Consider the following 12,370-nt stretch of genomic DNA (forward strand, 5'->3'; position numbering starts at 1 on the left):
AAGAAGTATGGCTAATTCATCATTATGTTGTGGGGCCATGACAATTGTTGTTTGTGAACATCAAGTGGCAAAGAAAAAGAAGCCCACTATTTATACTGTATGACAATTCATTGGTTATTCACTAGTTTATAGTGAGTAGTGTGGAATGTCTCGACATTCAGCAAGTATCACATTGTATGAGACCTTACTTCTCCACTTGGATGACAATCCACTCAGACTGTTTGGCCTCACACTTCCAATGTGGTGTGCCTTGCACACAGGTCCTGTAGAAACAGGGACCCTAATCTTTTCTGGATCTTTAGGTTGTTTTAGCCTCGTTTGTGTTTGTCATTCCTTGTTTGGAATGTTTTTGGTTAAAGTCTTTATTCTTTATTCGTTCCGTCCGTCATACTTCAACACCAATTGTCCCGGTTGGAACTTGTTCAGTTTTAGGTGTTTATCATGCCATGCTTTGCACCTGTTCTATGTCACCTTCGTGGCCCTTTGTGCTTGCAATCGTTGAAGTTTATTTAAGTTACCCGATCTCTCCTTCAGGTTTTCCATATCGCCCAGTTTGAAACTTGGTATCATGAATTCGGTCGGCTACTATTCCTTGCCGTCAATAACTATATTCTTGATTTTAGAACCTTTACTCCGTACCTGCTGAAGCTTTTATTAAACCTTTCCTCTTTGTTTCCTGTACAGACCGTATGATGTGTCTTCCTTGTTGCTGGCACCTTTCTGCTATATCCGTGATTCGACATAACATTTCCTTTTTGCACAGTCGTACGGTGGAATCTTTCCTTTTTTTGGGTTCGTACTATATGTTCTTCCCTTCAACTTTTTTCGTAACCACCTTTCCTTCTTTTGCTTCTCTATATTCCTTCGGACATTCATTTCCCTCTTCTTTCTCACCTTCAACCCTTAGCATATTATAGCTCAGAAAGAGCTTGTAATCCTCCATCTGCCAATGAAAAAGGTCATTCAATGAGTCTAGGTCATCCTCATCTGACCCTCCTTCCAATCTCAATACTCCCTTTTCGTTAGGTTCCATTCTCTTCTTCCCCTTGTCATCATTCTCGCTTTCACCTTCTGAGTTTGACGATGCTGCCTCCTCACCTACCATTTGTGTGTGCAGGTCAATTATGAATCTTCTGCCTCCACATTCCATTGATAGAGTATTCTTCTTCTAGTCATGCTTATCTTTTTCTTGTATGAGCCATCCTCGGCCTAGAATGGTGTCATATCCTCTCCTCTTCAACGGAATGACGACAAAGTCAAGCAGGGATGACTGTGTTCCGATAGCCACTGGCTGTGCCATCAGGACTCTCAACGGTTTGATCCCGTGCTGCTCTGCTATTAATAATTGGAACATAGGTGGCCACAACGTCAGCTGTCCCAACCTCTTTCAGGTATCCTCTGGTACCACATTCACACCGGACCCTCCGTCCACAATCGTGTCTATCAGAACAGTTCCCAAAATTCCCATCTCGACGACCGCCGGATGCCATCCGAATGAGAGAGCTAGTAGCATCGGATCTTCCACACTTGTGCCACCTTCTTTCTCACTTCCTTGTTCTGTTGGTAACTTGGCAGTTGGAGCAACGTTTGTGAGTGTTGTACAGAGTTGAGGCATAGTGAGTAGCAGATCAATTATTTTGACTGGTACCTCGGTTTGTAATATCTATCGTATGATGTTCTGTTTTGTGCAATTTCTTGTTGAGGTATTGGCAATGTCCTTCAAGTGTGCTTTCTCTGCTTCTGTTGCTTTTTGAATCTCTGCCCGTGCTTCCTCCAGCCTCTTATTTTCTTTCGTCGGGTCGGGGTACACTTTTGCTTGCTTTCGTGTGATGGCCAAAACTTTCTCTTCATCTGTCCTGATGGTGATCAAATTTACTCCCGACTTCAACACCATCTGCATAATAATTTTGGTGTGTTTGCCATTGTACAGTCACGAGAAAAGTGGCCCTACAAATTACATGCTCAGCATTGCACTATCGGTCGACCATTGGCATCATACCGAATTCAACTCCTGCTGCCATTATTATTGTTCCCATTGTTTTTGTTGTTTTGTCCTCACCGATTATTTCTGTATCCTCCCAATGTAGCACCCTCCATACTGGAGTTCCCACTCCCTCTTGATGCGGAAGCCTCCTGTGTCAGGAACACTTGCTGGGGTCCTCTTGTTTTCATATTGAAAGGGCATTCCTTTGTGGAATGTCCCATGATCTGGCAAATCTCGCAGAATTGGTCCTTAGGACAGGATCCCTTCATATGGCCTTCTTTCTTGCACTCGGTGCACCATAGCTCATTTTCCTTGGTCTCCTTCTCCATGTTCTTAAATTCTTTCATCATTCGGATCATATCCTTTTGGAGAGCTCAGACCTTCTTGTAGTTGTTTTCATCATCGCTGCTCTCTTCTTTCAAAGACGCATCGTCGTCTAACTCGGATGAGCTACGATTCTTCTTCTTCTTCTTTGTTTTTTGCTCACTTTTCAAGTTCATTGCCTGATTGTATGCTTCAATGTACGACGACGGTGGCACAATCTTCATCTTCTTCCACAACTTTGGGCGTAGGCCTTCAACGAACCATCTTTTTTGCAATCCATCTGCCGGCTTATTTTCCATTTTATTTATTAAGTCTTTTAATTTCCTGGCGTAGACTCGGACAGTTTCATTCTTCCCTTGCTTTGTGTTGTATATCTCCGCTACGATCTCATTGTCATTGCGCAATAGTTGAAATTCTGTGATAAACTCCTTTTTAATGTTGTCCCAACTGGTTAACTTTTGGGGATCTGTATCAGCAAACCAATCAATTGCAACACCTCGTAGGGTTGCCAAAAATCGTCAGACCCATTTGTTTGTATCTATTATGCCATTTGCCCTCCAAATCGTTTCGCATGTTTTACAATGTCGGATTGGATCGGCTGCTCCATCACCATTGAATTTTGACAACTTTTCCTTTGGTCCTGCCATGACTATTCGAAGTTAAGGGGTTGGTTGTTTACCTGCATTGTTTTGCACTCCCGCACTGTTCTATACACTTGCGTTGTTCTGCACACCCGCATTTTTCTGCACACCTGCATTGCTATTTCCAACAGTCGTGGTATTTGGTGAAGAAGGGCTTTCGTCAACTGAAGCTATTTGTTTTGAAAGTGTATCTCGGATGAAGAGTTTACTCCATGCTCGTGCTCCCTTGGCACTCCGAGCCGTGCAAGTCGATCCCCTTCTATTTGGATTCTCTTCCCTCGGCGAATACAAGTTCAAAAATTCCTCTCGTGCTTCTTCCACCAACTCCACCCGCTGTCGAGTCTCTTCCAACAATTCTTCAGTGCTACGGTGTCCGTCAGTAATTTGCTGAAACCTTCATCTACGTTCGGCCTGCTGTGCCAAAATTAAATTTCCTTGAGCTGTGTGGATTTCATCTTTGTCCTTCAGCTTATCCTTATTTTTATTTAACTGATTCGGCATCAGTCTTCATTCCAGCATTTGTTCCATATCCATCGGGCAACGGATCCAAATGTTTACCATACTGGGTCAAGAAATCAACGCATACAGATAATAGATAAGAACAACAGAACTCCTTGTATTATTCGCATATGCCAAAGATATTACATTATGCCTTTTCCTCCTTACAATGATCCCAAAGGGTGTATAAATACTTTTCGAAGAACTTTCCCGAAGGGGTCTGTCGGCTGCATGACAACCCCCGAAGGGACCGGTTGGCTACACAATATCTACCGACGACATACATCCTAACACATATCCTATCAACTACACAATATCTACTGACGACGGGAATGAGTTATAGGAGATATTTTTGAGGAAAATAAGGAAGAGTCAAAATCGACAAAATGAAAAAAAAAAATCAGAAAAAGGGAAAAATCTTGTTGCAGAGAGTAACACATGAAACCCTTGCGATGTATTATCATCATAAAATCTGCAAGTTTATGTCTGAATTGTGATTGTTTTTCTCTATGCTTCAAGAAGGAATGAGGGTTTTTATATTCTAGTATCATTTTTTAGAAAACCCAAAAAATATGCTTAAAGCCTAGCTTATATGTGCATACAGGAAAAAACAAGAGAAATGACAGTAGATGTATGGGAGTTTCATGAAAGAAAGCCCAGACATGAAAAGAAATTGAACCCAGTTCCAAGCTGCATATGCATTATTTTCCACAGAAGATAGAAGTCAAAAAAATTTGTGTGCATGGATCTTTTTCAAAAAAGGGTTGCAAACAATGGTAGATATTCTCAGCATAAAAACAATAAGGAGAAATATATACATTTTCATGCTTCACAGAAAAGAAAGAAAACATATAATACTTTTATTTATTATTTTTTCTCCTCAAAATATAAATGGCTGTTTGAAATTTCTAGGATTTAATGAGTGCACTTATCGGCAATTTTTCCAGCATATCTGCAAGGAAATCTCCAAGTTCATAGGTGGCGGCCAAGTGAGACAAGTAAGCAATAAAAAACTAGTAGATTGAGGCCAAGTTTCATAGTCAAAAGGCCCAATAAATGCAGAAAATTTCTCCATCCTTGGTGACCAAAATGGTTTACAAAGACTCAATCACGACAACCATTGTGCCTCATAATACTTGTAATTAGTAAATGTCATAGTAATGTTGAGTCAACAACAAAATGGGTGCAGACTCGGCAAACGGAAGCCCAGAAAAATGCAAACATGTCATCAAAAAAGTGGTGTCAAACCCTTCAAAATAGCAGATTTCTTCAATACAATTGATGGAAGTGCCAATGAACATATTAATGTTGTCAACTGTCGTCGGTAGATATTGTGTAGCCGACATATTGTATGTGGCCGATGGACCCTTTCGGGAAGGTTCTTGTGTATCAGGATATGTGTATCGGGAAGGTTCTATTATTGTAGCCGACATGTCGTAGGTGGCCGACAGATACCTTCGGGAAGGTTCCTCGGATAGTATTTATATCCCCCTTCGGGATCGTTGCAATCATCTTGTCATATCATATCATCAGTTCTTATTGAGCATAATGTAATATCTTGGCATATGTGAATATAATTCTGCTATTCTGTTTCATTGTCTGTATGTGTTTATTTCTTTATCCAGTATGGTAAACATCAACCATGATAAACTAGGAGAGATTTGTGGCAGAATATGCTTTAAAACCTCCAGATTTCTTTCAAGTTTGATGGCTAGCATTTCATAACTGAAGTTTTCCCTTTGTTTTTCTCAGTTTCTAAGTTGTTGAATGACTCAAATCACTTGTGTTTTGCCTTTTATCTTTTCCTTAATTGTTTTGTAACCTCATTTCGGGTCCGCCCTTTAAGAGTTTAGAAACAATAATATATTTACTAACATAATAATATATAACTTCATATTCCTTTTAAGTTACATATTATTATATTTGTAAAAATGTTATTGTTAGTCCCTGCCTTATATAAGCCAGGGAACTAATGTTTTCATTAGCCCCCCTCACAATTAGTTTAAATGAAAATAAGATACAGTAAGCTAAAGTTTTAGAAGTTATGTTTTTTAAATCAATTTTTGTACATAAATTTCTGTTTTATGATTGGTCACTACCTAATTTCCTGGGCTTTAATTATTTTATCTGACTTCAATTTTTTTTTTAAAAGATAAGAATGAATTAATCATGTGTCAGAAGTGATAAATGTGAATTAATTAAGTGTCAGAAAGGACAGCCTCAATTCATCACGATTAGATCTCTGGAGAATTACTATTGGAGGTGCCCTGCTATGACGTGAACAACAAGCAATTAGTAGAACTGTTGCAGATTATTATGCTTGCATAAAATTATTCTCGGAGATACCTGTCATGTGCAGAAATTCTTGCGCAGTAAAAACACTGTTCATTAAGATTCTGTAACATCTACTTGCAAGTTAGAAGAAACTTAAGGAGTCGACATTGCTATTAGACCAATGCCTACCAACCAGACAAATTTAGGAATAGGGGATAAATCAAAGGGAATCGTCTCATTGTGAAACTCTACTTTTAATTTTAATAATCTGTTGTTTGATTTTACAGTTTTCTTTAAAGAAACCAAACATTTCCTCTTAATCAATTGATTGTATTACTTCTTGCTAATGAGTTTTCTATATGCAATTTATTGTTTTGGTTTTGTTTCCCATCAGCTCTATAAATCTCCTTTCCATATTTCTCTTCTTGCATCTTTTGCTTCCACCTGTTCAACATCAATCCTTATTGATGCGCTCACTGTGGGTGCTGGACTAAAATTTAAATTACAACAAGGGCTTTTGGGGGAAAGCAAAGAAAATTCCACTATCTACAGATTATCAAAAACTCCACATCTATGCCCGCGTCCTAGGGAAAGAATGAAAAATGAGCAAAAACATTGTTTAAGGTGTGTAGGCAAGGAGGCATAACTACTCTTTCTAGATGACGCCGCTTCAACTCCCATTTTCTGATAAGTAATGTGCTAGCCAGAGATGCCCCAATTGTTTTTGATAGCATTAAGAGGTAAATTGCCACATTGCTTTACAATCTTCCAACCCTCCTCTTCCATGTGATTTGCTACTTTGCTGTATGACAGCAGTGATATGGAAAAATTAGCAATAGTGAACACAGATGTTATTGCAATAGATGGAGGGAGAAACTAACATTTTATTATTGAACTAATTGCAATGCAATCGCCTCTATTTTTAAAGGCCTTTACATCCTTATGAAATCAAACTACAATATTTTCTTTCAAACCAATTGTTCTAGAAAGAAATCACATTCCATAAATAGTAAATGCAATTTAGATTCAATAGCACGTCTAGCTAGCAATTACTGAGACAATTAGTTTATGATTTTAGCTGCTATTTGGTCAGTTTTCCATTGTTGCACTTTCTTATCATTACCACTAACTTTAAATCTGGCTTCTCTTCCCTTATTTGATAATATTGATTTGGTATCATTCATCTCGTTAATCTTTGTTTGTTATCTATGTTATCCGGGGACGCATTTCCACCTGTAAGACTCAGGTTTCGAAAATAGGGACAGTTTCGAGGACGAGGGGTCAATAGGAAATGTCTCCAAGCCGTCCCCACCTAGATAGGAAAATCGGAAACGCGTCCCCAAAACACAAGAAATGATCAACAAGTTTTTGAAACTTGTTGACTGTCCTAGGGATTGCATTTTCGTTTCCTAGAGGTTTAATTTTTACCACAGAAATTAAATAAGCCACCTGCGGACCCCGCAACTTCAAATATATTAAAAAATAAAACTTTTAATGTTTTTTATATAGACTTAGGTTTGTTAATGTTTAAAACTTTAAAACTTTAGAAGGAAACGAAATATTTTCATTTCCCATCTTCCCAACAAGGTTGCGCTGAAGGGTTGAAGAGCAGAGATTTTTACAAAACAAACGCAAGTCACCTGGTCTACAGTTTGCAGTTTGATTCAGGTCGAGTTTGTTGAAGAATCGAGTTTTGCAGGTATATTGTCATCTTGGTTGTTGACTTTATTAGACATTGCTACAGAAGATTGGGTGTTTTCATTTTGTCATCTCTATCTAGGGCGAAATTAATCTGCACATTACTGGGGTTGGGCTTGATGATTTATTTGGCAAATAGTGCCTATTTTTTCCGTCTAAGGCTAGGCAACACCCATCGTTTTTCTTAGGGCCTGAATCACCATTAATCTTAGGTGATTTTATTGTGGGAAGCTCACATAATGTCAAAATTGCTGGTCGTCATTTTTATTGATAATGATAAAAATTGTTGGGTGTCATTTTTTTTGGGAAGCAATCTATTGGGTAGACCTACTAAAATTCTCCCTTGTCTGGCAAGCCGCGAGCATTATTCAAGACTTGCGTAGCATAAACTAGGGCCCTGCGAGTCATCTATACAGGCTGCAATAATTTCTTTGGAGTTGTTTAAAACAACTTGTTTTTCAGTGACAAGAGGCAACCATACATCATTCAATTTTCCTGGTTCTAGCTCCTTCAAAATGTTCATTCTAGGTAGGATTTAAATCATTGTTCTTCAATACAAAGAGATCAATTAGTTGATTGATAAAATCCAGATGGACACAACATCCTATATTTACTATTAAAAATGTCTATTAAAAAAAAGTGTTATAAGCATACTTGAGTCTTACTATGGTCTTGATTTTCTTCATTCGTGCTCTTAATGGCCTGATGTATAGTACTGCAAAAGGATCAGATTTTCCTATTAAGTCTTTGTTAAGCAATTCCTTTGCTTGCACCAGTTTTACTTGTAGAATTCCAACAGTGCGCAACTCTAGATCCTTGTAGAATCTTCACCCTTTCAAACCTGCAATTAAGATGGAGGGCATTGTACTTACAATCTGAAGGGTTGCAATCAGTTAGGCATTCCATCAAATTGAAAATCCAGGTTCCTTATTAATATTTTATTGAGTTTGGGTTTCATTCTGAGTTTGGCTTTATCCATATTTATTTATTTTAAGATAATATGTTAATGTTACAGTATTCTAAGATTAATATTTAATATTTATTGTGTTAAAGTTTTTTATATTTTAATACAATTTTTTTAATGTATGTCATGACTCATGCAAGAGAAGTCTAATTTTCATTTTCATTTTTGTTAAATTTCAGATTCTTGATCTCCATTAAATTTAAATATGAGCAGCAGCAGCACTGATGGTTCTAGTAGTGATGAAAGATGGCAGGGTGAAGAAGTTGTAATTGGAGGTGGTGGTAACTCAAAAGATATAACAAACAAATTTGAAATACCTTCAGTTGTCCTCAAAGACTTTGCACGAGGTCCTTTTAATCCTAAAAAGCATCTACTTTGCCTTGTTCATCCAATAGATGTCAAAAAGAAAAATTCAGGTGGAAGTAGGATTTATAAATGTCATGTGTGAAGGTGAAATTAGAGGGAGCTACACACAGGTGTGGTCTCATTTCTTGGGGGTTAAGGGCAAAGGAGTTATATTGTAAACAATTAGAGGAGGATGCTAAATTAGAGTGTTATAGATTGCAGATGGAGGTTGAATACAAGTCTAAAGGTTTGCCCTTTGTTATGCCTCCACCTTCACAATTATCTACTCATGGTATTACTACTCACTCTATGTCATCCAGTGATAGTGTGTTTACTAGTGTGGGAACAAAAAAAAAATGAAAAGGGAAAGAGGAAGGCTAGTGATAGCGGGCAGCCAGAGTTAGTTACAGATTTGTTCAATACACAAGCACGAGAAATGTTAGATTGATTAGTTGCTGATTTCTTTTATGCCCATGCCATCCCATTTCATATGGCCTGATCACCATTCTTCAAGAAAATGATTAGAGATGCAAGTTTAGTAGGCCCCTTTGCAGTACCCCCTGGAGATCATAAACTACGCACTACCCTCCTTGATAAAGCATATTCCGAGGTGAGTTTGGTGATGGAGGATATGAGGCGTACTTAGATGAAGACTGGTTGTTCCATTGTGATGGATGGGTAGACTGATACTAAACATCGGCCACTTATCAATGTCATTGTCACATCTGCAACTGGTTCTTATTTTCTTAAGGCAGTTGATTGTTCAGGGAAACGCAAGGATGCAGATTTTCAATTTGGCATTCTACGAGAGGCCATAGAGGAGGCTGGGCCCTCAAATGTTCAAGTGATTACTGATTCTGTAATGTCCCCTTTCTAGCATTCATAGCATGATGTGTCGTTAGCCTATTTCCCCATTCCCCATGGTCCCATAGGCTAACTAGGACATCAAAGGGACTTAGAGGCCATTTGACCTAGACAGTTTTAGTTGCAGGTGTCTCTGAGGGGTTTTGAGGTAGTTTAGGGCATACTTACTATTTATAGTAAGTCATTCTGGATATGATTGTTTACCGCATAGGGTAAGAAGTTCAACACAAGTATAACACGATTCAATTCCGAACAGGTACTTTATTCATGTATGCATTTGCAGATTACAATGACTACAATGATTTCCCATTACAATGATGATTCCAAAGTCCATCTCGGACGTGTACATATACCTTTCCGAAGGGGTGACTCAAGCGTCACGCGCCCGTTCGGATACTACTCTATCCGTCGGCTACACTATACATTTTACCGACAACATCATCCCCCCTGAAAGAAAGGTCGTCTCCGGACGACAATTACAAAATATTTGAGACAAATTAACCACAAAATACATTAATTGACTAATTACAACACGATAGATCTGTTTTTGTCACATCACTTTCATATTCATCCTATGCCTGGACCAAACTGGTCTCCAACCCACGTTGTATCTGTAGCCTCTGCTAACACAATACTATCTCCTTAGCTGACCTTGATAGCCACCTGTGCTACTTTCTCTGTTTCCAACTCCTAGTTACACTGAGCCAAGTGTCGCCATACTGCCTTGCACTGGATGATCAGCTCCTCTCGAGCTCTCTACGCATCCACCAAGACAGCCTCATGCCCAACACCTACTCCAAGTGCCTCCTTTGACATACAAACACTCATGCCTACAGCAGCAGCTCTAGGCCTCATCAATTGGTCACACTTCCGATGACTGATATTCGCAACGACTGGGGGTCTAGGGGTAGCGCCCCTCGTCGCCAAGACCAAATTAGCACTCCGAAACCCACACAAAACTGCATGGAACGCACTATTTCTGTCGATTCCAGACTCTTTCTGGCAACCACTGATGCTTCCCCTTCGCTTTGGCATTATCTGCTACTCATTCTGAACAACTTGAATCTGTCGTCGTTTTTTTTTTTTTTAGCTCTTCCACTTCCTCTTTCCTGCAGACTTACTTTGTGAATCGGCTATAGCAATTCCTCTTCCTTTCTTGATACCCTTCGTCTCTGTCTATTCTTTTCCTTGCGGCTTTATTCTAGTCACCACTCAGTATGATAGCATTCAGCTTGAGACTGTACGGTCTTATTCACCTTGCCCTCAATCCGTACGGTCCTATTCACCTTGCCCTTAATTCGTCTTTTCAACCACTGTATGATCGCCATACTGTCCTCAATCTTCGTGGCCTGTTCCTCCTTTCATCCGTACGGTCCTGTTTTCATTCGTACGGTGCGATCTGATTTCATCTGCAAAATAAAACCTCAAGGCCGTACAGTCATCTAGGGGTCGTACGGTCACTTTTTTACAAAGAAGGGTCGTACGGACATAAGAAGGGCCGTACGAATAGACTTCCCTTCTTCCCACATGCGATTTTGGTGTCTCCCTCACCCAACAACGCGACTCTGCATTGTCTGAAACATTTTATTCTTCATGCGATTAAATAATGTTTTAAACACATTGTCCTTCAACCATCGCACGGTAATATCATAGTGCCTTAGCACAGTACGGCCTTGTCCCGTACGGTATCAATATTCTATTCAATTCTTTCAAGTCCGTACAGAGTCTTGGCTCAGGCTGTACGGTCTTTCCTTCAACTTTCCTGTATCTCCTAGGGCCGTACAGTCTTCTATTTGACTTCCTTGTATCTTTCTCAAGTCGTACGGTCTTCCCCTTAGCTTTTCTGTGTCTGTTTAATAGTTTCCAAATGTTTACCGCATAGGGTAAGAAGTTCAACACAAGTATAATACGATTCAATTCCGAAAAGGTACTTTATTCATGTATGCATTTGCAGATTACAATGACTACAATGATTTTCCATTACAATGATGATTCCAAAGTCCATCTCGGACGTGTACATATACCTTTCCAAAGGGGTAACTCAAGCATCGCGCGCCCGTTCGGATACTACTCTACCCGTCGGCTACACTATACATTTTATCGACAACAATGATTGGACATCCTATGGCAGCAACATATCAATGGTAAATGTTTAAAATCGACAAAAAGATTCATTTATTATTGATATGATTTATTTTGCATTAATAAAGTCATTTTATAAAGTTAAATTCAAATATTTAACTTTGTTAATGCTTAGACTATAGTTGGTGGGAAATATTTAAATAAAAGAGTCCCTTTTATTTTATAATACATTGGAGACATAAGTTACATAAGGGAGTTATGTTTTATCCCACATTGACAAGACGAAGGCATGGGTTTTGTGAGAACAAAATAAAAGAGGTGGAAGGGCTTCCATTGAGGCATGCTTTGGTTGATTGAAGAAATTACTTGTTTAGTTTCGAGATAATCTTCCTAGGGCTTTGAGGACGAAATCCCTCTCAGCTATCAATCTCAACGCTATTGCAATATATTGTTTGGGGGTTTATTTGGTGCCTGCAAATCAGAAACTAATATGCAAAGTGAATGGTGAACAGTGACAGCGCTACAGTGTCGAGCTACAGTGCCGAGCTACAGTGACAGCGCTACAGTGCCGAGCTACAGTGACACAGCTACAGTAATTGCTATCTTGTTGGAAATCAGATTGTGAGGTATTTGATATTTTATTTGAAGGAGGTCATTAGTTCCTTGGGAGTTCGATTTTATGCATTTGGGAGGCTA

At 39.0% G+C, this 12,370-nt stretch overlaps 1 protein-coding gene across 2 annotated transcripts in view; it reads left to right on the top strand.

The window, feature by feature from the left end:
• LOC149544935 (protein NEDD1-like) overlaps nucleotides 1–12,370 on the top strand; it is a 214,264-nt gene that overhangs the window by 167,954 nt on the left and 33,940 nt on the right. The gene's annotated exons all lie outside the window — the stretch shown is intronic.

Source organism: Cupressus sempervirens, chromosome 8 (genome assembly GCF_028749045.1).
Source record: "Cupressus sempervirens isolate cs-2001-9-10 chromosome 8, ASM2874904v1, whole genome shotgun sequence".
Taxonomy (NCBI): domain Eukaryota; kingdom Viridiplantae; phylum Streptophyta; class Pinopsida; order Cupressales; family Cupressaceae; genus Cupressus; species Cupressus sempervirens.